We start from the raw sequence: 24618 nt of genomic DNA on the forward strand, positions 1-24618 counted from the left end.
TGGCTTGTATGGATTATTTTTAATTTTCATATATATTCTTCTGTAGCGGGACACAATAACTTCTGCAACCAAATAGAGAATCTGGACTAGACAATTTTAAAAAGGGCTATACCTATGCAAACATTCAGTATTAAAGGCCGTTGATCACCTTTTGAAGTAAATAAAGAGTGAATTCTGAATCAGGCCAAAAACCCTTACATTTTTTTCCTTTTATTTAAAAATTTTAAAGTTATCATTGTTATGCACAAGATTAAGAAATACAGGCATGCAAAAATTGACCCTACATGCACCAAAAAAATAAGTGATCAAATTATCAAAGTTCCTAACATTGTTTAATCATATTATAGTGAATAATATTTTTTTTTAAGTAAACCTGGTTTCAGGTTCTTATCTCACCACTTTTATGGATTATCAAGAAGCTCAATCACACACACTCTAAAATCTCTCTTAATCTTCTTCTGAGACTTCAGTCCAGAGAAATCTGATTTGCCTATCACAGTGGTGCATATTTATAAGAAAATATTACCCTTATATTTTTCTAATTTTCTTCCGTCATACTCACGTGATAACTAGCTAGATAAATGATTGGTTCTTAACGAAATATGAGATAACTAAAGCAAGGGCAAATGAGCCAATCAGGAAGTGCATGAGAGTTACATCTGATAAAGTGAGATAAGAAGGCCAATCTTAACTCTTAACCTCTATTAAAAAGCAATTAATCTAACTTTTCTCTAACTGCTTCAATTAACAGGAAAAGATTAAAATAACTTCAAGCAAACAGAGTTCATTGACAGTTGAAGAGTGTGTGAACTCTGTTAACATGCAAGAAAAGGTGACCAAATCATCATTCATTTTGTCCATATACTTCCTTTCTTCTCAAAGGGGACCCAGAGCAGTTTAAATCATTCTCCTCTCTCCATTTTATCCTATGGTTGGTTAGGCTAAAAATTTGTGACTCATCTGTGGTGACCCAGGAGACTTCAAGGTAGAGTGGAGATTCAAACTTAGGTCTCCCAGTTCCTGATTGGACACTCTAACCACAACACCACCTGACTCTCACACAGGGTTATACATGTCCCAAGGTCACTGTTGGATAGATCAGGTTGTATTCTTAATTCAGAATAGATTTGCTGCCATCACATCTGTGCAGTTGGTGGCATTCATCAGTCAGTAGCATGTTGGTTCATGCTCTGAAGACAGCAGGTCAGCCTGCAATTCCCAGGCAGCAGTGCAGGACTACATAAATGGAATTCAGTTCACACATGGCTTTGACAGGCAAAAGGGTAAGACTGGAAAACAAGAGACAAACCATTAAACTTTCCCCAGCCCAACTCCTCCCTAATTGGAACAACAATGAAAAGCACCTCTTTTGTGACACCCCTCCCCCCTTATGAGATGTATAGAGCAGGCAGATTGGGGAGGGAGAAATAACTGTAGGAAAAGTCGTATGAGAGGGTACATGCACATAATATTTGTGATCCGATGCGAACCCTCCCAAGGACTGTATATTAAAATAGCCACAGAAATGAGAGAAACGAATCATTTATCCCCACCAAACATGATCAAAACACATCTTTTGTAAATCAAACAATATATGTTTGGCTGGTGAGGAATGAAAAAGCAGACAGGCACAGAAAAAGCAGTGCAAGAAAGTGTTTGTGTAAAATATTTGCAGTCAGAACCCCATTTTTCCGTGAACACATACTAATTCAGCCATTAACTCACGAAAATGCTCAAAGCTAGAACAGAAAGGCAAACTACCCCTACCCAGCAAGATCAAAATATCCACTCCCCCCACAAAAACACAAAACAAGAAATACATTCAGGAAAGGAAGCATGAGAATGCAGGCATGAAGAGCATTTATGATCCAACTCACAAGACTAAAAAAACCAAAAACATATGTCCTAATAGACCCCCATGGTCCCCATCTGCAGATAGCTAAATCTGCAGATGAGGGCCACGTGGATGCTAAACAGATTTTTCAGCTAACTTGGGGCACTTCCCAGTTTTGAAGAAAAATCTGAAATGTTCTTAAAAATACATGGGGGGGGGTGTAAATCCCTTTAAAAATTCTTTCATTCTTACTTCAGTGTGCTGGAACCTGGAAGCCATGGCTAATGTGGTGATAGCAGCACCTGTGGTGGAACAACCCAGGGGCTTCGCCAGGCAGCAGCTGCAAGGGATCCTAACAGTGATGTAGCAACCTGAGAGCCAGGCTGGGCAGCAACAGCTGAAGACCCAGAACACTCCAATGAACAGTGGCTGCCACAGAGTTTAGGGGCTGCAGCAGCAACAAAACAGCCCAGGAGCTACCTCAGACCACATGGCGGCTTCTGGAGAGCCCAAGGGCTCAGTGAGAGAGTGGAAGGATGGCATTTCCCTCTGCCCATGAGCCTCATGGCCCCCCACTTTAACTTCCTGATTATTCAAGGGTACTGCTAACAAACTGGTGAACAAATTGCAATATGAAGAGAAGAGTGGTTAAATATCCCTAGGTTAAGAAAAAACAAACACTAGACTTGTCAGTAATGCTTGAAAACACTTATCCCTTTACAAGCCATGTGTTTTACAACACTGGCCCTAATAATTTTTTTTGCCATTCACCAAGTCCCCATTCCCTGTTTAGTCAATATGCAATTGCTGCCCACATGAGATGAAGTGACAACATCTAAAACAAGTATTGGATAGCTGTCTATTAATATGCTGTATACTTTACATCCCAACAAAACTCCCAAATACAAGTTAAGAGTTTGTTCTGGCCTAGAGAAGTCCAATAAGCTGTACCACTTGGGAGCTATGAAGCAGAAACCTGATATCACCTCTAAAGAAAGCGGCAACCGCTTCCAAAAATGGAGAGTGTAAGGTATTTGCTTCCACCTGAAGAAATGCCAGATATTGGGCCATAAAACCGTGACATTTCAGGCACCCCCCCCCCCAATCTATTTTAGATCATTTTTAGATTAGTTTTCCATTCCATCTGAACTTAGATTTAAGCAGAAATGAAATGAAAAATAAACTCTCACACTGGTAAACTCGTTTGATTGGAAAAGAACACACGCTGACACACCAGGGTATAAAAGTTTTATGAGCCTGTGTCTGACTTTGAACTCTGGCCAGGAAGAAAGGGTACCTTCTAAGGCACTGGTCCCCAACCTGAGGCTCACAGGTCACATGTGCGGCCCTCCAACCTGCTTGCCTGCTGCTATCACTCTCAGGGTATTTTCCCTCAGACCCATACTGTTCTTCCTGCCTCAAGAGGTACCATCTACTGATGTTCATACTGTCCCTTTCTTGCAAAAAAGACAATAGCAACATTGTTTGTTTTGGTCTCCATGGTTCCTTTAGTCAGCACCCTCTTCTTCTTATCTGTACACCGCCCGTGGCGCCGCGGGCGCCACGGACTAAATAAAACAGTAAGGGGTTCTGGGGCGGGATGCGTCCGGGATGAGGAAGGGTCCGGCTTTGCGCCTGCCGATTGCTCCCTCTGATTCCCAGCCCCAGCAACTGCGAGCCGCGCGCAGCGCGCCTTGCAGTTGCTCCCGGCCTGATGCGGCGAGAGGCGCGAAGCGCCTCTCGCCGCGTCAGGCCGCTTCCTGAGAGAGCCCCCGCTACAACAAGGAGATCGCCGTCGCCTCCCAGCCCCAGCAACTGTGAGCCGCGCGCAGCGCGGCTCGCAGTTGCTCCCGACCTGATGCGACGAGAGGCGCAAAGCGCCTCTCGCCGTGTCAGGCCGCTTCCTGAGGGAGCCCCTGCCACAACAAGGAGATAGCCGCCGATGCGACGAGAGGCGCAAAGCGCCTCTCACCGCATCAGCCCGTTGCCTCAGGGAGCCCCCGGCACAACAAGAAGATGGCCACCGCTCAGAAGACGCCGCTCTGGAGCCGCCTGCCTCCGCTCAAAGGAGCCCTTGGCAGTCGCGCGGAGCGCGGCTGCCGGGGACTCCCTGCCCAGCACAACAAGAAGATGGCCGCTGCAGAGAAGATGCCGCCCTGGAGCCGCCTGCCTCCGCTCAAGGGAGCCCCCGGCAGCGGTGCGGAGCGCCACTGCCGGAGACTCCCTGCCCCACACAACAAGAAGATGGCCGCTGCTGCCCCGCACAACAAGAAGATGGCCGCCGCCGATGCCGCCCGAGGAAACCAGCCGCCGCCCAACACTGGGAACAGACGGGAAGCGCCTGTCGCCGCGTCAGCCAGCCAACAAGGGAGTCCCCGGCAGCCGCGCACAGCGCGGCTGGCGGGGGCTCCCTGCCCGTCGACCTGCCCGGCTGCCTGGGACTCCCTATAGAGCCGCAGCCCAACATGCCATCAGGAACATTCCCGCAGCCTAGCTGCCGCCGCACACGCCGCCAGAACGCCTGGGAGCCGCCGCCCGAAGCAACGGCCTCCCTTCTCCACTACTTACTGCCCCGCCGCCGAAAAAAGGACGTCCCGCCGCTGCTGCTGCCGACCGCCCTTGACTATGCCTCCGCTTTCAGGTGCTCTTTCTTTCAAAACGCTGCCCTCGCCTTTCCCCCCCTCTACCCCCGCTTTCTAGAGCCCATTGTATTTTGGGTACAACGGGCTTAATTACTAGTCCTCCATAATAGCATTACATTTGGCCATTCTAGGTGCTTTGCTAGCCAGCAAAGATCAGGCACCCAAGCCACTCAGATTTTTAACTCCCCCTCTCTATGAATTACCATGTTGAAGCTATGTATGTATATAAGGAAGGTAAAGTCACTGTGTGAATGAGTTCAGGACATGTCAAGTATGACATTGCCCTTCTTGCATCGTCCTCCAGCCAAGTTCCCCTCCCTCTGGTTGCCATTTTACTTCTCATGATTGAGGCTTAGCTGGCAAGCAGTAATGTGTGTGTGTGTACCCTGCATATAATTTGAAGTCAACTTAATGGCATATCCTCTGTTCCAGGTAGAAGGCTACCCTCATTCACTCATTCTTGCCTTTTTTTTTGAGGGCCCCCAATTTTAACATATTAAAATTAAAACGCATTAGCAGGTGTATATTTACACTTCAGTGGACTGTGTTTATTACAAAATAAATCTCATAGTATTCAATGTACTTAGGATTGCAACTCTACCATCTGGTAAGCCAGATTCACAATCCATGTTTAAAAAATTATTCCTAGCCTGTGTATATAAGCCCAGTGCTTCTAAGAACTGTAGAGGATAGGGAGGCAGGGGTCTCTTCTCTTCTTTGCCATGGTCAAATTGAATATCCCTAGATAATAGCAGCTAGAGTGGAGTGGATTTAATGGGAAAGGGAGTAGTTAGGCCCCTAACATTAGACTGCTCATATTTTATATATATTTGAGGATAACACTGAAACTCTGTAACTGCTGCTCTGCTAAAAACCATGTAAGATGTCTGCAAAAGAAAGTTCTGTTTCAAAGAAACGAAAAATTGCAGATAAGCACTATGTCTTTAATGACAAATGGACTACTGAGTACTTCTTTGTTTTAAACAAGGATAAAGCAGTTTGCCTCATATGTTATGAAACCATCGCAGTATTAAAGGAGTACAGTATTAAAAGGCACTTGAATTCTGTCACAAGAGCTACTCAATATATCAAGGAGAGGCACGAGTGAACAAGATAAACTCTTTTTTAAAAAATCAATGTTTTTGAAGTAAAATAGTTTTCGAAAGCATGTTGAAGGGAACCTGTCTACTGTGAGGGCTAGTTAACACGTTACTAATTGTATTACTGAGAATGGTAGACCATTCTCTGATGGTGAATTTGTTAAAAAGTGCATGGTTAAAGTAATAGGTAAAATGTGCCCTGAGAAGATATCTTGTGCTAGTTGTGTCAGTTTATCTGCATCTATAATCACCGGGTGTATCGAAGAACTAGAAGTGCTGCATATGTCACTGGTTGTCAAGGGAAAAAAATTGATTTTTTTCCTTTAGCATTAGATGAGAGCAATGACATTACAGACACTGCTCAACTACTAATTTTTATCAGGGAGATAGATTCCAACTTCAGAATTACATAAGAGTTGTGTGCACTGCAGAGTTTGAAAGGCACCACAAATGCAGAAAACATATTCTTGAAAGTATGTAAATCAGTAGAAAACCTTGGTCTGAGTTGGGATAAATCACAACTGATGATTCAAGAAATATGGTGGAAAGTAACACTGGTATAGTTGCAAAAATCAATGAAGAAATATTGAAATTAAATGGTACACTTCCCATGCAATTTCACTGCATTATCCATCATCAAGCCTTATGTAGTAAGATTCTTCAGTGATAAAGTATGATGCATATTGTTGTACCCACGATTAATTACATCAGGCATCATGGCTTTGCTCATTGTCAGTTTCATAATTTTCTCTCACAGATATATGCAGAATATGGGGATGTATTATACTATGCAGAAGTCAGGTGGCATAGCAGAGGCAAAGTCCTCAAATATTTTTTCAGTCTTCATCATGAAATTGATGTCTTTCTTAAGGAGAAAGGAAAAGGTCAAGAAGCACTTTCTGACCCTGAATGGATTTTTGATTTGGCTTTCTTAATGGATATCACAAAGCATCTGAACACATTGAATCTAAGGTTGCAGGGGATATGAAAGCTTGTGTGTGACATGTATACTGAATTGAAAGTTTTTGAAACAAAACTAAACATTTTTGTGAAGCAAGTTAGTGAAGGTAACTTTTGAAACTTCTCATGCTGCAATGGACTAAAATTTGCGAAGTATCAGAATTTATAATTCAATGTTGAAAGACACATCAAAGCACTCAACCTACTTGCAGGTGGAATTTCAGAACAGATTCACTGATTGCCATAACCTTGGAAAGGAAATAAGAATGTTTCAGAATCTATTTGAAGTAGCACCAGAAGTTGCAAGTAACTTTTTTCAGATGGAACTGACCATTTTGCAAGCCAGTGATCATCTCAGACATATTTACAAAGAAAATAGTGTGTTAGATTTCTATTCTGGTCTACCTGATATATTTATCAACCTAAAGAAATTTGCAGCAGGCATGTTCACAGTCTTTGGCACCACATACATCTGTGAACAAACCTTTTCTAAGATGAACACTGTGAAATCTAAGTGTAGGTCAAGGCTTACAGATGGACATTTACATGATATTTTTAGAGTGTCTGTCACAAACGTTGACTTGGACATCTATGCCTTGGCTAACAGAAAACAGTCACAAAAATCATGCTGACTCGGTAAGCTTGTGTAGCTAAATAAAAGGATTCCACAGTAAAACTTTATTCCAAAATGGATTGCATTAAAGTTAACATTTCTTCAGTTACCTTTGAATGTTTACTTTTGATCTTAAAAAGTAGGTTAATAATTTTATTTTTGGTTTAAGATGTGGCCCTCTTTAAGCACTAAGCAATACTAATTGCTCTTTTTAAAATATGAATGTATCAGTCATTCAAGACCACTTTTAAATGACTTCACAACCCTGTGGAGGGGGTAATTATTTCACTTTATACCTCCTCCAAGGCTCCCACACCAAGTCCTCAGTTTAACTGAGGTTATTGTCAGCCCATTTTCTCCCAAACTCTGCACAATGTTGACCCTCTCATGACAGCCTGTTACATCCTGCAGGGACAGGTAGACTTCAAAGTAATTCTGATCAGAATTCTCCCTTATGTTACTGGAGTCCAGAAATACTTACACACCCAGCATTAGAATAGTCCTTTTTAATACATTTGTTCATTAAAAAAATAATTTGTGGCTCTTTAGGAAAAGGTTATACATGCTAACTTGGACACAATGCCATCAACAAGTATGTTGCTTAAAGAAAAAACCCTAGTGCTGTTCTCCCGATAAAAAGGTAATTTGTAGTTTTTTTCGTTTAATTCAAACTGCGCTTTAATGAATAAAATATAAATAGGCAGCAAGGTAAAAAGCATTCTCACAGCGAGAATAAAAACCTGTCATGAAAGGGATCTACCTCACAGGGGCCTGCTGTTACTACTACTTTGCTCTGCGGGCTTCTGCAACAATAAAGCCCATGATTGAAGCCTTGAGCCTTTTGCTGGGGGAAAATAGAGGTGTGAATTATTTAGCATATGAGACGGCAAGGGGGAAAGTGCAAAAGACCAGTAAATGAGATCAGTTACAGTGTAAAGTTGCAACAGTGGCTGAACTGTCAGGGATCTCTTGTCCCCTAAGGCATTTGCCAGTCCTGTGGTTTCTCAGATGGCCTGGACTGGGCCTGCCTACAGTACAAATGGTACTTTATCCTCACTCAAATGTAGTGTTAAAAATTGTTGGGAAGTACCGGCAGCTGTATTATGAAGAGATCTGCACACTATAGTTTTACACCTGTGTTTCAGCCCAAGTGGTACTGCTCGCAGGAGAGAGGCCATTTCCAAGCCTCACCAGGGGTTGTGGAACGGATAGATCCATCTCCTCTGACAGGCAGCAACTTTCTAGGATCTCACAAAGAAAAAATGGGTACTTTCCACATGAGGGACTTTAATTGGAGATGCTACGGATTGAATCTGAGAAGGGTTCTGTTATGGAAACGAAGCACATATAGCTTTCCTTCTGTAGTCGTACTCTTGTTCTGAATAGAGTAAATCATAATTATTAGCAGTCTGCTTGGGTTCTCCATCTTATCATCCCTACTCACAGTCTAGAGCAGACTGAAGCTAATCGACCCATTAATCACATCGTTTTGCGAATGAGTCCATTCGCCCATTTCTGGTTACTGTGCTACCACTTCCGCTCTGCCCCATGGCCTTTTCTTTGTTCCCAAAGTTTCAACTCATCCATTGTTTCTTTAGCCTTGTTTTTCACTGAGTGGTGGAAAGAGCCTTCAGGTCACAGCTGACGTACGGCAACCCCAAAAGATTTTCAAGGCAGAAGATGTTCAAAGGTGGTTTGCTGTTGCCTGCTTCTGCATAATGGCCCTGGGGCTCCTTGGTGATATCCCATCCAAAATCTAACCAGGGCCGACCCCATTTAACTTCTGATGAGACTGGGCTAGCCTGGACCATTGAGGTCAGGGAAGAATAAGAACTGCATACGGTAAAACAAGGCAGAGAAGAAAATAATTTCCACCTGCTTGAAATTACTGTCCTATCAAACTATCACTGATAGTCACCAGCTCCTAAGTTTCTTGAACCAATTATCGTGAAAAGCATTGCACTGACTCTCATGCTGTCAATGGGAGGGATGGGGTCTCAGTAGAAGAGTCTCTGCTTTGCATGTGGGAAGGTCTCAGATTCAACCCCCAGCATCTCCAGTTAACAGAACTGTCATGGGCCAGCCAGCAGCCCCTCCTCTGAGGAGTAGGAGGAAATGGAAAAGTCAGGCCTCACACCAGTGGAATACCCGCCTGAGCAGCTGGGTCGAGAAGCAGGCCAGCAAGAGCAGCATCAGGAAGCAAGAATGCTTTCCAGCCATAGCCAGCAGGCCATTTTGGGTGCCACAAGATCTTGCGCCTTCTATCCTGGGAATTCTGGTGGCCCTGGATACAGGGAGACATCACCAAATATGTGCAGTCCTGTGAAGTCTGCAGATAGCTGGCTGGGAAGCTAGTAGGCCTATTGCAGAACCTCACCAACTGGTCTGTGGGAGACAGTATTCCTAGATTTCATCACAGACCTGCCCTCGTCCCAGGGACACATCCGCATATTAGTCATATTGGCCCACTTCATCCTATGTCCGATCCTGTGGAACAATGGAAACTGCAAAATGCCTCTGTCCTTCACCATTAAAGCAACCTTCCACTGCACCGCAAAGGAAATTTTGTCCCTTCTCCATTACAAAGAATTTAGGATACTTGTCTCAAGTCTACCTTGAAGGATTTTCTTTTCAAGTGAATCAAATAAAGATACAGTTGCTCTTTTTGTTCATCACCCCATATTTAGAGCCAATGTATAGTGGTTAAAGAACAGCAGACACTAATCTGGAGAACCTGGTTTGATTCCCCACTCCTCTACAGGGAACCAGCTGGGTGACTCTTGGCTAGTCACAGTTCTCTTAGAGCTGTTCTTGCAAGCAGTTCTCTTAGAGCTCTTTCAGCCCTTCTGACCTCACAGGGTGTCTGTTGTCGGGAGAGGTAGGGAAAGGTAGGGGAGAGGTAGGGAAAGGATCTCTTGCACTCAATATAGATGAATATTCAAATAAACCATACTATAGGACAAAATGTCAAGAAGCTCATGATATTTTGCAGCATCAAAAACATAACTGATGAATAAATATATACTGCATTCCATGAGAAAAAGAATATTTCAAGGATAGCCCAATTAATTCTACTGATTAAGCACTTTGAAAATTCTAATTTATTCTAAATCCAAATAAACTGAGCAAAATAAAAATCCCATTAACTCTAAATTACAATGCATAGTGCATCTGAAAGTCCCATGTGCTATATATCTGAATAGGCCTAACTGAATCTGCAGTTCAGTGTTTCATTTAGTAGCTGGTTATGTTGAATCTACAGTTTTGTTCTATTAGTTTTTCTTTCTGCATTTGTTATTTAATGGAATATGTTTTATCATTAACAGAAGCTTGTGTGAGCCAACAAGTACGTTAAATGATGCACAACAAATATCTTCCAACAGGCAATGAAGGAAGTTTTCAAGAAGCTTTTCATGGTACAGAATTGTAACTACTGTGAAACTATGTGAAATGGAAAGCTATATTTGACAAATAGTATTTTGAAGGGATTCCCAGAAAAATGTATAGAAACATTTCTGAATATTATGGAAGGGAAAAGTTAAAGTTTTGCGCAAAATTTCATCACTCCAGAGAAGCCTGCAAGCAAAACAATAAACAAAAAAGCAAATTGTCCGTCAACATTCACCACTCAAACTCGTTAGAGCAGAAAGGTTGAGGTTTCACAAGCTGCACCAGCCAGAAAATGAATTTGTTTCTTCATTTGCAGCAGAATTTAAAAACATTCAGAATACTGTGGTTTCTAGAAAGGGGCTTAATGATGCATTAAGATAAATTTGTATGTGGACAGCATAGTGTGCAAAGGAATTTTTTGACTGAGGAAAACATGAAGCTGAAACTCACAGTAAAATCTGGAGTGGCAAATGAAACTAGGGCAGAGTCTGCACTTACTTTGTTTATTCCATTGTCAATCCTGTTGAATCCAGATCGCTTTGAACTCGGGTCTTCCTCTCCCCCCCCCCCATTGAAACAGGAAAGTGTTCTGAACGTGGTTAGGGTAGTTCAGAAGGGGGGAGGAGCCAAGCCTCTTTCTTTCTTTTCTTGAAGAGGGGGGAGAGGAGCCAAACAGGGAGCCTCTTTCTTTTCTTGGAAGGGTGGGGGAGAGGATCGAAAAAGGCAGAGAAGGGAGAAAAAATCCAGGACCAACAGAAGTTGAGAGAAATTAGGGGCTTCTCCTTTAAGGCAAGCCTGTCACATGACCAGGTGTGGCCTATCAGAGTTTCTCTCCCACGGAGCTCGCTTTCCCAATCCGGATTTGAAAAATATTGAGTGCTAAAAGCACTCTAAGGTATCGCACAATAAAGGTAGGGTCACTCCGGATCAATCCTTCTTGCTGCAGAAGTAAAATTTAAATCGCCCAAAATCCAAACGGAATTCGCAGTCTGTGTAGATGGCAGGGACTGAATCGACCTGGGATTGGAATAAAAGCTCCGTGCAGTTTACACCTAGAAATGCCGTGGAATGTCAAAGCAAAGCTAGAGAGGGATGAACACAATGTCGCTGCTCTGTTTTTTTCCCATCCTGCATAGTTAAAAACATTAATTACACTGATAATTCAAACAGTCATCGCTTTTCATTATGTTGGAAACATGGTTAAGGCAGGAGCTGAAGACTAATGGACTCGACCAGAGGTAGGCTGGGCCAGCAGCGCTGGAGCTTTGCACTAAGCTACTTATTCAAGGTAAAGCACATTGGTTGATAGGAGATGTTGAACCAGCAAAGGCTGAGACTTAATGGCAGGATTATATCACGAACTCTGAGCCTCACCCCATTCCTTCTAGTTAGGGCTAGGTTAATGATCCTGCCAAAATCTAGAGTTGAGTCCATGATCCCACTGAGATGTAGAGAGTTCCATCTTCTTCCTGAGCCAAGAGCACATATCTGCTTGGTCCTGGCTTCAACTCAGGCCCTCTGTTTTTTCTGTTCCTGGGGTTCTTGAGACTCTGGAGGGGCAAATGGTCGAAAGATCTGTCCAGGGGGCTCCTGACTGGCTGGTTCCAAGGGAACTTGAAGGGGAGCCTGCTGTTGTAGAGGAGAGGGGAGGTGTTCTGGAGTTTCTGGAGTCCATGAAGCCTTGGGCATAATGGGAACCATGGGATGCTCCTTTTACTTGAAGTCTTCTTTCCGGATGCAGACCGGGATAGAGCAAGTCTTGACATTCATTATCCAGCAGATACACCTAAGCTCGTTCATTTCTGTGCACCCAATGCATGCGGTAACTTGGGCCCAATTTCCTCATTATGGTCTAAAGTAATACAACACCTCTAGGATGGCAACCATATCCTCTAGAGCAGTGGTCCCCAACCCCCGGTCCAGAGACCGGTCCCGGTCCGTGGATCAGTTGGTATTGGTCTGCAAATCCTCCTCGTCCTCCTCCTCGGGGGCTGCCCTGCCACTCTGCTGCCGGCTCACCTTTGGTGCTCTCCAGTGACTGCCATGGCTGGGACTTCCCCTTGGCATGGTACTGCGCAGCTGTTGCTGGCAGCGCCCCCCAGTGGGCGGCGGCAAGTCAGAAGCGTCAGTTGGAAAGCAAGTGGAGTAGGGGCTCACGCGTCTGCGGCGACGTCCCTCGGCAAAAGACTACTGCCCCCCGGGCCTCAGTAAAATTGTCAAGCATTGACCGGTCCCCGGTGATAAAAAGGTTGGGGACCACTGCTCTAGAGGGAGGCAAGGTGTCCATTCCCTCAAGTCAAGTAGTTGTGGTTTCTTTGGAGGGAAGCTGATCCCTCATCCCATGGTGGTGGTGAGTCTGGCCTACAGGGATCAGGTATTAGCATAAGCGTAGGCATTAAATCAGCCAATTGCATTAGCCTGTAGAGTAGTGATTCTGAAGTAACTCTTCCCATTTTTATAACCTCTGCTATCTACTTGACTGTTATAATATTTTTAAAAGACTGTTTCTCGTTTACTCTGCCTGGGTCCTTCATGCCTCTCATTCAGTCATACATTGGGTCATACCATGGCTAAAAAATGGGGTGGGTAGAGAGCCCTAGAACTAAAGCTATGATAGCCAGTTAAGGCCCTTGCCCGCTTCAGGGGGAAGGAAGAAAGTAGGGCGTGTGGGGAGAGGATCCTTGACTGGGAAGTCCCTTTCATGGCAAACCCTATACAGCCCCACTCCTTTCCATGTCACCATGATAGATAAAAACGCACACATATGAGACACACACCAACAGTAAATCGGTGAGGCAAAAAAAAAAAAAAGACAAGGGACAAGGGAAAAAGTAAAGCATGAAGAATTGTAACAAGGAATGCTGGGGCTGCCATACCCTGGGAGTGATTGATAGATCACACCATAATTACCCTTTCATGTCTGGCACATTTTTTTCCTCAATCATCCAATATTGTTCATAGACAGACATTGGAAAATGGCTTAGGGAGCCATTAATCTGACAGATTTATGATACATTCTGTTCTCTGATTTGTAAGTAGATATCAAGACCTCCTCTTGACTTCTCCCTGTGCATTTTAAGTTAAACTGTCGTGGTTTTCATTCACAGGGGAAGAAACGAATTAATCTCAGGTTCAAAATGCAGCAGTACAAAAATTCAAATGAATAAGAAAGCACTGATAAAGTACAAAACTGCTCCATTACTATCCTCAGTGTACACCAGCTCACATCAACACAGGCACAAGATATTTTCATTGATTTGTCACCAAGCAAAGCCGGAAGCCCAGTGAAAGCAGAGATATTATAACTATATATTTCAAGCCTGCCCTTGGTTGGATTGCCAGTGACAACTTCCATGTCCAAGATTTGGAGTATTTTTTAACATATACACCCAAAGTCTCAAAGCCATACATTAGTTTAAGGAGAAGTGCATATACAATGCATTCTGTAAACAAACAGCAAGTAAATAGAATTCCTTTTCCCCTCCAGCATTGATAACGTACTATGTGTTAATGGCAAATCTGACCTTATAGTCAAGAAGTGGTTTAATATATTTTAAGTAATACTTTTTCAAACCACTTAAACTTTGCTAATGGATTCCTAATCTTTGATCCTGCATTTTCTGAGTCAAAGAAAGGCAGATATTAATGGGCAAATATATGTCTTTATTCCATAACAATCTATAATACCATAGCAATTTGAAACATCAAATGCCATCTCGAACAGGCAAGCCAGACAAGCCAATGGGTTTTCTTAGCTCACTACGGCACAATACCCTCTCTACTATCTTTTTAATGCAACCAGAATGAACCGGTAAAGCTTTTTCTTGGACTTCACAGTCAGAGTAGTTCAGCAGTGGAATCGGCTGCTAGGGAAGTGGTGAGCTCCCCCTCACTGGTGGCCTTTAAGCAATGGTTAGACAGATACTTATCCTGGATACTTTAGGCTGATCCTGCACTGAGGAGGGGGTTGGACTAGATGGCCTGTTTGGCTCCTTTCAATTCTATGGTTCTACCATTTCAGCCTGAAGATAGGAATGGCACTTAATGCTTTCCCACAAAAAATACTCCCTGCATACAAGCATAGTTCTCATTGAGACAGTAAATCTGCAACCAGGCTGTACTTATTTGGGTGGCACATGGGGGTTTGTGGAAATGCTCCTCCATGCAAAAAAACAAACACCCCACAATTAAAACATCTTAGGAAGATGGGAGTTGAAGACTAGACTTTTCTTGTGCATGAGAATTTTCTCTTGTAGAGGCTTGTGGGCACTCTCTCCCCAGCCTTCCCAGTAAGACTCTCTCACCAGCATGCAGCCCTCTTAGGAAGCTGGGGTGGGAAGGTGCCTCTTGCTCTCTCTATCACCATTAAGAAGAACACTGGAATCTGACTTCAGGAACTTGCCACCATTCTGTTTAGAAGAGTACCTCAATAAATCAACATGTATTTTCTGTGGAAAGAGATGAAGAGTTCTGATTTTTTTTAAGGACTTTCACTTGCAGAACAGCAATCAAAATTTATTTCCCACTTTACAAAGGAGTTATCTGTCAGTTCAGGAAGAAGCAAAGTCAATGGTAAATTTGTTAATATAAATATAATTAACTCACTCTTCTTTGTTTAGATCTTACGACAGAATTGCTGGCCAGCCTGGTGACATTACAGAACTAAAATACTTCATGTAAGACACTGGGCTTCCACTGATTACGACTGAAAAAAGCCAATTAAAATTGTCCACTGCAGGTTCTGTTGCTAAGAGACAATACCCATGCCAACAGAATGTTGAATCTTAGCTCTGATAAGAAGAAAACTATGAATGAACACCTTGATGAAGCAAAAAATGTCTTATATCTGAGGCCAAGCTGAGCAATTATACCAAGGTTTGAGAAAGAGCACAGTGATTTATTAGCTAAACTCAAAGGTTTAATTTATATTATGGAGAAATCTACTACTACAGATGTCCAACTAAAGTGCATTGTAACATGGTTCAGAAATGTGGCTAAATTAATTTCAGAGCATAAACCACAGTCCCTTAGTTTCCCTCCTCCTATTTAAATTACTGCTATCCTGATGGATTCTGACAATTAACTTCTTGATCAACTACAGCCTTAACAAAATAGATCAGCTAGGTTAAGAAAAATTAAGTGCAATTATTAGGCATAAACATCTCTTGAGCACTGCTATTTCACTGAAATTTACTGTAGCAACTGAAGTATATTAGGCTATTTAAATGCCGCCTCTCAGCCCCATCTGGGGCTCAAAGACACCTCACAGCAATTTAAAAACTACTTAAAATATTTAACACACACATAAGAGGACATAGTGACAATCAAAGCAGGCCTGCTGTATCAGACTAGAGTTCCATCTAGCCCAGCATACTGTTTCACACAGTAGCCAACCAGCTATCATAACAGAGAATGGGGGCCAAGGCCTTCCCATAATGTGACTTCATAGAATCATAGAGTTGGAAGGGACCTCCAGGGTAATCTATTCCAACCCCGTGCAGAATGCAGGAAATTAACAACTACCCATCCACAGTGATCCCTATTCCATGACCAGAAGATGTACCCCCCCCCCAAAAAAAACCAGAATCCCTGGCCAGTCTGGTCTGAAGGCAATTCACCTTCTGACCCCAAGGTGGCGATCAGCATTTCCCAGGGCATGCAAGAAAGGGCCACAAGACCCCAGCACAGACACAATCCCTTCTGCCCACCCACTTACAATCTGCCTAAGTTCACAGTGTTTTCTTGCACTGGTATTCAGTGTTTTGCTCCCTCTGAATATAGAGGTTCCTTTTGGTCAATATGGCAAGAGCTCTCCTCTATGAATCTGTCTAACCCCCTGTCAGAGCCATTCATCCTTATATAGATCACAACATCCACTGGCAGTATGCCCCACAATTAAATTACTCTTTCAGAAGTACTTTCTTTTGTGTATCATAAATTTACTGCCCACCATCTTCCTTGGATGGTCCCCAAGTTCACAAATATACAATAAGAATGCAGAAGATGCCAGTCAATCAGTTAACTTAAAGGCATTCCAGAACAGATGTAGTTTTATCTGGAAAGCTGGAAGAGATAGCACCAATTTCAGAAAACCAAATGGACTCTATGAAGCAAATGAAAATGTCACGTATGTTGCATATTGGGCAAAAGAGAAACATGGCTTGCGATTAAAGTCTGACAAGCATAGGACCTGCAAAAAAAGGAGATGGGGAGTCCTCATCCTTCTCCCTCATCCACTAACCAGCCAGCCAGCCAGCCTTCACCCACTAAGTCAAGCAGCTGACTTGCGTGGTGGTCACTTTCAAGTGCAGCCAAGTTGCATAAGTTGTACTGTGGCTACCACGGGGCACAGGACCACCACTGCCTCGAACCACATTCAAGAGGTGAGTTGCGTGATGGTCACAGTCAGGCCCAACCAAGTCGCACAAGTTGTGCTATGGTTATCAATGCGCCAAGGTAAGTTGTGTGGTATTCAGTCATCCTGTACACTGCCAGTACCGAGGACAACAAAGATGATTAGCAAGTGGAAGCTCTGAAGAGTATGGGATTCTTTTAGTTTAGAAAAGAGATTATTAAAGGGAACCACGATAGAGATTTATAAAATTATGCATGGGGTGGAGAGAGTTGACAAAGAGAAGAACATCCAACAAAACTGACGGGTGGTAGATTCGGGATGGACAAAAGGAAATACTACTGTATAGTGATTAAAATGTGAAATTTGCTGCCAGGTGATATAGTGATGACCATAGGAATAAACAACTTTAAAGGGGGATTGGATAGATTCATGGAGGTCTATTAATGACTATTAGCCATGGTGACTAAGGGAAGCTTTCACATTCAAAGGCACTCTTTGAATCCCTTAGCCAGGAGGCAACATCACTGGAAGATTTCAGCCCCATTGTTGGCCACCTAGGCTGATTCTACACTTTGGTTTTTTTCCAGTGTAGATCCTGCTGAATCCAGATCAATTTCAACTCTGTCTTCCTCACACACACACACCCATTGAAACAGAAAAGTGTTCTGCATGAGGTTAGGGAGGCTCAGAAGGGGAGGGTAGAGCCAAGACCAGACGGAGCCTCTTTCTTCCTTCCTTTCCTTTCCTTTCCTTTCCTTTCCTTTCCTTTCCTTTCCTTTCCTTTCCTTTCCTTTCCTTTCCTTTCCTTTCCTTTCCTTGAAGGGGGGAGTGGGGGAGAGGATTGAAGACAACAGAGGAGGGAGAGAAAAAACGAGGCAAATCTCTACCCACAGAAGTTACTGCTTCTGCAGCATCTGGGGAGAGAAAATTAGGATTTCCCCTTTAAGAAAAGCTTACAGCCTGGGCAGCCTTGGCCAATCAGGGCTTCTCTACCATGGGAGTCAGCCCTGACCAATCAGGGCTTCACTACCATGGCAAATGCGATGCAGCCGGAGATCCACATGCTTTTTCAGTCAGATTCTGAAAATATTGAAGGTTATTTCCACTACTAAATATTGCTGGATAAAGGTTGGGTGACTCCAGATCAATCATGTTTGTTGCAAAGGGAAAATTTAAATCATTCAAAATCAAAATGGAAATCGCATTCTGTGTAGATGGCAGGGACTGAATCAACCTGGGATTGGAATAAAAGCTCCATGCAGTTTATACCCTAGAGGGACTTTGTGAGGCAGGATGCTGGACTAAATGGACCACAGGCCTGCTCCAGCAGGGGACCTCCTTATGTTCTTATCCGGGTGAGTCACAAATTGTATAGTAGTTAATCTCCTGGGCAAACTGAAATTACAGTAGCAAGTCACAAGGTGGTGTGTCTTGCTACTGGATCTGCATAAGCCATGCAAATTTCATCACCTGGGGATGCTGCTAGGCCTGACCCAACAAGTCTGCTTTCCAGGGCAGGGGAGGGCGGAAGTAGGGTGCATTAGGAGACCAAGCAGTCCTGGAAAGAGTGGTGCCCTCTCCCGTCTGCTTTCTCCAGAAGACACTAAGGCTTGAAGTCTTGGCAATATTGCTCTGGTTGCCTAGCAACTTCCACAATGGCACATGAGATCTCAGAGGCCATTCATTTCTCAAAGTTTGATGTGCTGCTTTTATTGTTTGTGAGAGGTTATTTCAGATTTTTCTGCAAACCTAAGGTCTTTTTTGGTTTTCAGCAAGTGTTCTCCTGTCAGTTCTGGTTTTAAGGATTCAAATTTCAGATCATATTGAGATTAGATAAATAACAAGTGGAGATTTATGAGAACCTCATGGAGAAACCTTTCCTCTTTCATGCTCCTATGCAAACTCCTTTTCTTCTTCATCCTTCATTCTTCCTGATGCCCCTCCTCCATATTACCAACTCTGCTACCACCACCAAGAAGGGGAAAAAGAAGCCTGTCTGGGAAAGCAGGTGCTGAGTGCTGGAGGTATTCAATTTGGGAGGGAGCCCTGAGCCACTTGGCTGCCAATTCAGGCATTCTGAAGGCACTCAGCACTAGGCATCTGCTTTCCCCAGGAGGCATCCTTCCTCCTGGAGATGGCAGCTACTCTGCACTGCCACTCTAGCCCCCCAGTCCTTCCAGTTCCTTCCACACAACTCAGTTCTGACAGTTTCCCCCTCTGCCCATCAGCTCCAGCTGGCTGCTAAGTCACTGTGGGTGGGGAATGGAAGAGGAGACAATGACACTCATTTCCTGCCTCATTATTTGTTTGGGCTGAGAAAGCAAATGTTTAAGGTGACAACTGGATGAACAGGTGTGTGGAGCAGTACCGTTACCCAAATTGGACCCAACAAAGGGGAAATTAGCTTTAAAGGGGTTCCAGAAAGGAATAACATGAAACCTTGTAGGCTCTGTGTACAAGGGTGGATCTTGACTGCGGTACTGCAAAATAAAATTATGAAGTGAGGGTGTTATTGCATCTGAGGACGTGTGTGTGCACACAAAATCTCATTCTTTGAATAAAACTCTGTTCACCTTAAAGGTGCCACTGGATTCTAAATTTGTTCTAGTGTAAACATAAATAACTTTATTGCACACAATAATTTTTAAAAGGTAAAGAACCTACACTAAGTACCTGAGAAATGATTCTCTCATGCACGCAAACATATCAGCAAGAAAAACAGCATGGTCCATGTTGCAGCTGGACTGCAAACCTGCATTATCCAAGGTGAAATAAAATCTTTCAAGTGTCCATGGTCTCCTTAGGATCAGGCAGGAAAAACACAGCCCCATTTATGTTTTCTGGAGGAGGGAAATGAACTAGAAACGGGCGGGGGGGGGAGTCTAGCAGCTTTCTCTCAATCATTCAGCCATGTGTAAGCTTTGTTTTTAAACTTCCCATTAGCACAAAATGTCTTCTTGGGCTTCATTCAAATGAGTAGCCGCTTTGGTCTGAAGTAGCACAACGTCAAGTGGAGACAAATTGCTTGCACTCGAAAGCTCACGCCTTGAATAAATCTTTGTTAGTCTTAAAGGTGCTACTGGACTCTGATTTTCTTGGACTTTAGTTACCTAGCCAGCCTTCACAACTGGGGCAGGCAAAAACTGACCCATTTGCATCTTCTGGAAGTGGGAAATGAGCTTAGAAAGAAGGGGTGGGGCGGGTGGTCTCCCAATCATACAAGGGGTCTAAACAGCTTGTTTTTAAACCTACCATTAGCACAAAATGTCTTATTGAGCCCCAGAGACAATGTGCAGCATCTCAGAAATCCACCCAGACAGAAATAAAGTGCAAAAAAAAAAAAAACACACAAATCCAAAAAAAGGGGTGGAATGCTATATCGTTCTGGCATTTCTCCACAGCAACAGGGCAGTATTGATTTTATTAAAGATGCATATATGTTGTGGCATTATTACATAACAATGAGGAAGTGACTTTTTTTAAACAAATTTAATTTCAGGGCTGTTGGAGGAGGTTTAGTCCACAAGAGAACGGCTGTGATTGACAAGCGAAGAAGAGAAGGGAAAAGTTCAGCTTGTTTTCCCTTGCAGCCTCATCAGGAGGCAAAAAGCCTCCAATGGGGCAGAGGAAAAACGCAGGAGGGTCTCCTTGTGAGAAAAGGTGGAAACACGAGATTTATCATTCTGCGTTTGGCAGCAGGAAGCCACTCGCGATTTACCCTTCTGTGTGGAAATGGTTTAGAAGTTCAATGTTGTAGTGGAGTTCCAAGAAACAGAACACTGTGGAGGCAAAGAGGCCTGACGGGGTTTCCTGGTAGTGAGAGAACCAGGCACACTTCCACCGACTTGAGATATTTTTTATAGGAAAGGATCCTGTAGCTAGAAATGAGAACCTACCTTTCTAGGAACATAATCAGTCCAAGTTATGAAGCTTGAAAGTGACTGGGCAGTTTGAGGATAATTATCAGTCAAAATCTGATCAGAAGAGTAGTAAGAAAATATTCAACTTTCTAAGGTGCAGCGATGGTTTTAGTATACTGACGAGTGAGTGATCAGGTTAAACATACTCTTGGTGGCTCATCCTGGGTGTTAGGCTGCCTTTATTCATTCATTCGTTCCTTCGTTCATACCACCCTCCCCAAAGGTACGGGGTGGTTTACATAGAACTGAGAACTATACAAAGAACCATACTGTAATTGGAAATGGTTCACATTTCCTTGATGACATATCCCTTAGAATAGCGATCTCCAACCTGTGGGCCGCAGACCACATGTGGTCCTTCGACTAATTGGAGGTGGGCCCCGAAGGACGCCTTCTCCCCCCCCCCCGGTCCTTACAACACACTTCGGATGTCATTGTCTCCCATCACTCCCAGATGGGACTATCTCGTTGCAGAGAAACAAGCTCAAGGTTCCCATTGATTTGTCATTGTCATGAGTTAAAATTTCCATGAAAATAAAATGTTCCTTATGTTCATTGTTGTGGCGTGTCTGTATCTTCTTTTGAAGGGATGTTTAAACATTACCATAGCGATCAGAGAGCGTTAGGGCAGTGGTTGAGAGTAGAGGAGAAAACTACCCCCCCCCACCGGGCCTCAGTAAAAGGCGTTGAGTGGTCCCCGGTGATAAAAAGGTTGGGGACCACTGCTTAAGAGCAGGGATTCCCAACCAGGGGTCCATGGGAGTTCCAGAGGGGGTCTGTAGCCTTTCGTGCCTAAATGAACTTGGCCACAAGCTAGGGATCTGGCTGCTTCCAGCTGGAGGGATCAGTTAGTAGCCGTGGGTGTAAAACAGCAGGGAGGGAGTCACTTGTGGCATGGTATGTCTTCTTAGATCAGGGGTAGTCAAACTGCGGCCCTCCAGATGTCCGTGGACTACAATTCCCAGGAGCCCCTGCCAGATAATGCCCCTGTCTTAGACTACTCCTGTCTTAGATCCTGCCCTTCTTTCCACCTACATGAGTCAAAGCAACCCTAGTAGTAGTAAAGGTTGGAGAAGGGCGTGAAAGAAGGGCGAATGTTTTAGATCGGTGGTCCCTGGCACCGGGCCGCAGCTCCCTCTCCCCGCCCCCCGCCAGTAAGAAACTTCCCAGGCCGCAAGCAAATCGGCTGCAAAAGCGGCAGATTAGCTTGCGGCCCAGCAAGTTGCTTTTTGTAGGAGGGGGGGGAAAGGGAAGCAGGGCCGCGCATGTGCGTTTGTGCCATGTGCAGCCACAAACGCGCATGTGCGGCCGCAAACGCGTGGGTTTGTGTTTGCGGCCGCGCATGGCACAAACGCGCATGCGCAGCCGGGCAATCACCCTCCCCGCCGCCACCGGTCCGCAGCCTGAAGAAGGTTGCGGACCACTGTTGTAAAAGGTTATGACACATCCGGGGGGCTGTGGCAGGGAGGCGTGACCAGCAGTTGTCACTTCCAGGGTCCTCGAAGCCTGAAAATTTATTTCATGAGCTCCTCCCTGGCCAAAAGCTTGAAAAAGTCTCCCTTAGAACAAAGTATAGGATTGTATTTAGGTATGCCTTGCAGTTGGGCAGACACTGAAGCATATGTCAGGATATTGGGTAATATTGCTAGCATTTAAGTCTTTCATTCTTGAGTAAGATGTGCCATAGAGCAGGAGCGGGAGATGTATGTATGTATGTGTGTGTGTGTGTGTGTGTGTGTATGTGTGTATATATATATATTTTCCCCCAGCCTTCCATCCTTCCAAGGTCAGTAAAATGAGTACCCAGCTTGCTGGGGGGTAAACGGTAATGACTGGGGAAGGCACTGGCAAACCACCCCGTATTGAGTCTGCCATGAAAACGCTAGAGAGCGTCACCCCAAGGGTCAGACATGATTCGATGCTTTAACAGGGGATACCTTTACACACACACACACACACACACACATATATATAAAGCCTGACAAATATTCGTTTTGTCATGGCCCAATAATACATGCCTGCAAACTTTAACACCAACTAAAATCCTTTCATACATAAAACTGGCTCCTCTGTATTTATTCACTACATTACTAAACATTTTGCCTTGAGCAAGTGACCTAGATTCAGAGTTATGATACCTCTCTGGACAGAACAGAGTGCTATGATTTTATTAAAGACAGGAAATTTAATTCAATGCAAGGACTTTTGATCTAAAATTCGGGTGTCTAAGAGAATAAAAACTCATCTTTTTACCTTCATCTTCTCCAGCTGGGAGAAGATGGCTTTGGTGCTGAAGAACACTCTGTCAAAGTAAAGTATTGATGTTCACACAAAAGTTACCTGAGCACAGGAATTGGTCTCCTGCTGAGGCAGAATTACATGCTCCTGGAAAATATAGGGCACAGATATTAAAATAGCTCACTGGCAAAGCTGAGTCTTTGAATGTAGTCTGTGTGCATGATGGCTACAGAGAACATTTTAACCTTTCTCTAAAGCAGCAAAGTCACATGATCAGTTTTAAGTGGTGATGTGTGGGCTAAATTAATGCAATCTGAAGTTTCCCCCCTTTCAGCAGAGACTTCAACAAGACATTGTACTACACCACTTGTTCAGTCCATAATGCACACGCTTGTATTTGCAAGGGATTGGGCTTATGATAAAGGCACCTGTGGTAAACATGCCTTTATTTATTTGGGAAGAAACAGCATAACCTAGGGACAAGAGCTGAAAAGGGTATGACCACTTTAAGCTAAAGCAGCCAGCGCAGGGGAATTAATTGGTTCAATGAGCTTTTACTGCAAATGCTAATTAACTGTTTACACCTCTCAATCAAGGACTCTTTCAGAAAAGCTGGAACATGCTGGCTGTCTAAAGAATGCCTATATGCAGATTTGAAAACTGTACCTTTCTGTCAAAGTTGCTGGAAATTCACCTGATGGTGTGACATCCATAGCTTGGTTCTTGTTTGCTTTGATCTAAAAGCAAGCAGAGCTGCTGTGAGAAAGACAAGCATGCTGCATTATCTCCCAAACAGTGCCACTCACTGCATAATGATAGTTTATTGAATTTGATCCTTTTCCCTGAAGATATAAGGTAAACGTGCAGAGCACTGATAGGAGGGCAGTCAACCCATATCTGCCTCCAGAGACCCCAGCAAAGAGTCGTACACAATACCTGGGGATAATTTATTACTGGTTAGATCGATTAGTGGACACTCATGCCAAAGAATCTTGGTTTTTTCCACCCTACCTTGCCAGGTGATACACAACACAGAAAAATCAGAAACAATGTAGATAGCATTTGATGTGCACAAGTGAGGAATAAACGGGGTATGATCATAGAACTCCTGTTCTCAGGTTTCTTATGGAAGTATCCAGTATTAAATTCTATCTTTGTTTGGAACTCATCCAGGCATTTGGTTCCAATTTGAAAGCATAACCACCTTCTGCCTTTCTTCTGGTTCAGCAGTGGGCAGCAGCATCAATCCCCCTCCCCCCAAATATATCTCCATGACACTGCAGTCATCTGCAAGCAACCCTTGCATATACATATTGTCTCTGCATAGGATACAGCTATATGCACAAATATACAGAAATAAGCACATGGATACACACGTGGGGCTGATTCATCACAGGGCTGTTCACAGTAAAGCATTTCTATATTCATAAAAAATGTGACTCCAGTACACATGCAGTCCACAGTTTAAGTACAGGGGACTCTGAAAAGGGGACATGTCTACCACCCTTAAAAAAAGTCCGGTATGGGAGATGTATCACAAATGGGCTGAAACACTTCCTACTAGGT

At 43.7% G+C, this 24618-nt stretch overlaps 1 long non-coding RNA gene across 1 annotated transcript; it reads right to left on the minus strand.

Annotated features, from left to right (window-relative positions):
- Positions 1-329: 329 nt before the first annotated feature.
- On the minus strand, positions 330-23791 carry LOC143844622 (uncharacterized). The gene is made up of 3 exons (XR_013234060.1): positions 23719-23791; positions 23155-23199; positions 330-1289 (listed from the first exon to the last, which is right to left on the minus strand). It is a non-coding gene; the product is annotated as an uncharacterized LOC143844622 (long non-coding RNA).
- Between the last annotated feature and the right edge of the window lie 827 nt (positions 23792-24618).

The sequence above is a fragment of the Paroedura picta genome, chromosome 1 (genome assembly GCF_049243985.1).
Source record: "Paroedura picta isolate Pp20150507F chromosome 1, Ppicta_v3.0, whole genome shotgun sequence".
Taxonomy (NCBI): domain Eukaryota; kingdom Metazoa; phylum Chordata; class Lepidosauria; order Squamata; family Gekkonidae; genus Paroedura; species Paroedura picta.